Source organism: Lactuca serriola, chromosome 9 (assembly GCF_051521515.1).
Source record: "Lactuca serriola cultivar US96UC23 chromosome 9, Lser_US96UC23_V15, whole genome shotgun sequence".
Classification (NCBI taxonomy): Eukaryota; Viridiplantae; Streptophyta; class Magnoliopsida; order Asterales; family Asteraceae; genus Lactuca; species Lactuca serriola.
The window spans coordinates 55,485,138-55,490,000 of NC_136416.1; positions in this window are offsets into that span (position 1 = coordinate 55,485,138).

A 4,863-nucleotide genomic window follows, 5' to 3' on the forward strand; every position below is an offset into this window, starting at 1 on the left:
ATCTTTAACTTTTTGAATTTCTTGGAATTTTGATCTTTTGATCTTCACTTTATTTGCTCAAAAATTCTACTTTACTCGTAATTCTCTCTCTCTCTCTCTCTCTCTTTTTTTTTTTTTAACATGTACCTCACTTTTTTTACTCAAAACCTACATTCTTAAGCAAAGGCGCTCAACCTCAACCTTTATTGGTTAATGATAATAATTTTCCTGGATACATTTCAGGTTTAGGCTGCTAAACATATTGCATCCCTCAAACCAAGCGGGATCATGTTTTTGTTCCATGATTTCACTAAAATAAGGGAGGCCACAAATGCACTATAACGTGTATTGGCTCAACTAAGCATTTGAACTTTCATCGGATCATCCCACATAACACTAGCAATTATAACTAAAATTATTATTACTAGATTTAATTATTAAAAGTTTGAAATTTTCAAAATTTTCAATTTTTACTATCAAATTCTATGGTTATCTAGCAATTTACTTTTTCTACCCCTACCCCACACTTATTTCATACAATGCCCTCATTGTATGCATAAAAATAAATCAAAATTAAAGAAAAGGAAGAAAAAGCGTGAAAATCTCCAAAAGTGTGGCAAACGTGCATCTTGAATATGGATTCCAAAAGTAGAAACTTGGTTCTTGAAATAAAATAAGGAGTGTACCGGCAAAACACGAAATCGAGCCTTCAATCGTCTTCAAATATGGTGTAAGTCTCCAAAAGTAGAATGACCAATGTGGGAAAGCATATGCCACATTGCATGGTTGTAAAAAATATGAGTCAAAATAATCTTGAATATATTGACAAGAAGAATAGCATCAACCCATAGAAGACTAAAATGTCAAGGGCCTTGAATCTTGTAAAAATCTAATATTCACGACGTGAGTGTGAAACAATTCACGACGTGAAATCGAAACTGAGCGTATTCTGAAAACCTCCTGATAACTGACTCACGACGTGAATAATAAATGTTCACGTCGTGAAAACTGGACAAGCAGAAAACATTGCGCAATCCTTCTTTTAATGTCTTAATGTATTAAGACTCTTCCAAAGTCATCAGTTTATGACTCTTTCGCTGACGCTCCCCTCTCTTAACTCACCCCACACTTATTTTGAAAATATGGGTCTCGACTCTCGGCATTAAACACTCCCGGCTAAAAACGTACGCATTCATAACTCGCTATCCCTCCTAGGCGCTCCTTAGCAATTTCTGAGAAACAATCAACAACGAAGAATAAAAGACACATAATATTCAAAGTAGTTCTTGCAATCCCATAAAAAACAAACTAAAAACAAATCAAACAAAATAAATAACGATCAATCATCCTCCTCATTTTCCTGCGCTCCACTGGTACCAGCTCCATCACCTCCGCGACCACCATACTCCGACCATCGTGGGCAAATCGGGTAATGATACCCTAAATAAGACGGCTGCTCCACCCCAAGATGCCGAACAACATTCTCCATCGTGCCGCCTATCCAATTCACACTCAACGATAATTGGTCAAAGTAACCAACCATATCACCCCCAAAAGGCGCACCAACCATGGAAGCAGGTGGGTGTATCGGCTGCCCGCGGTCTCCCCTTCCTCTCACGTTCCTGCGCCTCGGTCTCGGCTCTGGCGTAGGTTGATCGGCTAGCTGATCATCCTCATCATCACCCTCAACATCTGATGGAACTATGCCCCAATGTGATCCAAAATTTATGACCACCCGCATAGTTTCCAAATATCCCATACCAAAGTCATGCTCGTCCACACACGTCATGGATCTAGTAATATCGGGAACAACCAGATGATAAGAACGGGCCAAACGAGTAACAAAATGCCCCCCCCACAAATGGGGCTCCCAGGGCGCGAACTCGCGGCAGACCCGGCCAGAAAACGGGCTAGAAAATACGGGATGTTGCAACAGACACCAGACTGTAAGATGCACCATAAGAAAAATAAGTTCTGCTTAGTCACTTTGTCGTCATGCCTCTTATGGTTGATGGAAAAGGTAATGAATCGGTGGAGTAAACGATGGATCGGGGACCGAATACTGCTCTCGGGAGATACTCCGGAATTAAACATCCCGGAGGCAATGTTATGCCAAAAAGAATACCCCGTGACACCCTCCGCATATCCTCTAGCAGCCCCACTCAAAAACATGCCAAACTCGGGAGTTACAGCCTCCTGCCGATCATACAGTCCTACTCTCCAAGCAAACTCAACCAGGCTGCACTCCCGGTACTCACCCCCCAATCGAAATACCAACGCCTGTGGCCAATGTGGATCTTGAACCGTTTCCTGAAATGTCACCGTTGCGAAAAACTCGACACAAAACTCCTTGTAGACCCGCTCTTGCACCCGGAACAGATTCTGCCAACCAGAACAGGTAAACGAATACCCATCTCCAATGAATATCTTTGTCAAGAACAGGCCCACCCGGTCTACGAGCCCTACTTCCCTCAATCTTGTCCAATTGTCCACAATCGTTCATATGTTGGAAGTAGATATGAATGAAGATTGTTATGAATCGGTATGTAGATTGTCTAAATGGTTTTAGACATAGCAAAAGGTTGCTGCAACGTTCATGAGTGCTTATGAACTAGCTTTGAGCATTGGAACAAACCCGTGCTTGCTGGAATCACCTTATGGAATATGATATAAAAGGGTGATCGTAAGACGATAATATCATATTGTCTTAAAACCTAGATATATGGTTTGTTATTTGTTAATTGGTTGTACATTGATAATGCGAAAACGCATCAGTAACTCGGTGTTATAAAACGCATTGTTGTGTATAGTTGATTAATGAATAAGTAAATGCATATAAGTCGAAGTTTATCTGTTACTTTTATCCCAAGATGGTAAAAGCGATATCTCGGCCGCTCGATGATTTGATTTGACTTATGTGTCGGGCCCGGTCAGAACTGAATTGATGTGTTCGATTAAGTTCTATGTCGAATAAATCGGAGATCGAGAAACCAAAATGCTAGACAAATTATTCCATAGAATTGTCAGCATGATATCTAACAGAGGACTGTATGATCCCTTATCTAAAGGACAAGATTGATTAGATCAGAGTTTGACAGCGTATTTGAGAGCTACAATTGCAAATCGAATTGTACTTGTGCATATAGTTACTAGACTTATCCAAGTGGGAGACTGTTGGAATAGTGTCTAAGGCTGCAACTATATTAGGCAAGTATTTGACCCGATTGTGCATGGTTCTTTTGGGTTGCCTTCATCATAGCAACTTAACAGGATGATTTATTATGAAAGAAAACATATTATTAATATATTATGAGAATAATATAAGGAATAATAATATTGTTATTTGATTAATAAAAGTCATAAAATTAATTAGAATTAATTTGGTGACTTAAAGAGATTAATTAAATAAGAGGGTATAAACTGTCAATTGTTTGATAGTTACACTTTGGACTGTAAATCCTTCATGGATAGGGTTGGACGATTTCTAGGGCTTAGGATAAGCCACAAATCGTCTAAGGGCTTATCATGGAAAGGATTTGGATTGCTTTGGGTAAAGATTATCCAACTAGGGTTTAAGGGTGAAACCCTAGGAGCCTTACAAGTATAAATAGATCCTTGGGGCAAGGGAAATCGGCACCTCTACAAAAGCAAAGAAACCCTGGCCGATTTCTATTCCCTCTCCTCTCTCTCAAATCATCCTCTTGCTAGTTGGTGTTTGTAAGCCATTAGAGGAGTGACATTTGTGACTCTAAAGCTCCAAGAACAAGAAGATCAAACAAGTGTTTCAAGGTAAGCTTCTATCTCTGATGTTGTATTGTTCTTATACTCTATTAGTTATTAGAAGTCTTGGATCCAATGCATGTTTAATTAGAGAAACCTAGATCCAAGCATTAGGGTTTGCATGTGCACATAGGAATGTTCATATGGCCAAAACCCATCACTTATCCACATGAATTTGTCAAACCGTAATCACAAGACTAGGTTAGTGACAAATCCTCAAATTTGTTAGATCTCAACAACAAATTTGTTAGACCTCATCGAGCAGCTTGTGTGCATCCTCAAATTTGTTAGATCTCAACAACAAACCAAGTAATGTGTTTTTCACATTGGTGTTTTTCGCATCTGGTTCTAATTCATTATACAATTGCAGAGATTCTTGAACCTTTTTAATATGAAAAAAGTATCTAATTAACAGGATTGTTGAGTTGGAGGTAGGGGGACCTTTAGTTCCTTGGAAAGGTTGAATAAACCAACAAGGGGAACTGAATCTTCTTCACGCATCGCTATCTCGATAACAGTTTGGAGTATTGAAGGTAACGGTAGTTGAGAAAGAGACGGAGATTGGTTGTCATGAATGAAATGAAAAATTTTAAGAGCTTTATTTGAAGTTTCGAGACGACGATCGATTTTGATGAGCGATTGAGGGGGTAGAGAGAGGAGTTGGTGTTGCTTGTCCAATCCTCTGTGATCTTCAGTTGGGTAATGGCGGTTTTCGACTTTCCGTCAATTCTTCTTGTGAAGGTGGTTGCGTTGAATACGGAGATGGGTGGTCGTGAAATATTTATTGGGTTTAAGAAGGCGATGAACGTATCGTTTGGATGCGGAGATTGGTGTCTTGATTGTTGTGGATGAAATTGAAAATTTTTATTGTATAATTTAAACCATAGCCGGTAAAGGATCAACTACGAATGAAATTTAAATCATAGCGGTCATTCGTGTAATTTAGATAACTATTTAATGGATGAATAGTTAAAAACTAACGATAATGACCTAATTGACACGTATAGTAAAAGTTAGATAACCTAATGCGCAAAAAAAAAACATAATTAATCAAGTCGGACAAATCACAAAAGTTAATTGTGCTAGAGTGATATTAAACAAAAA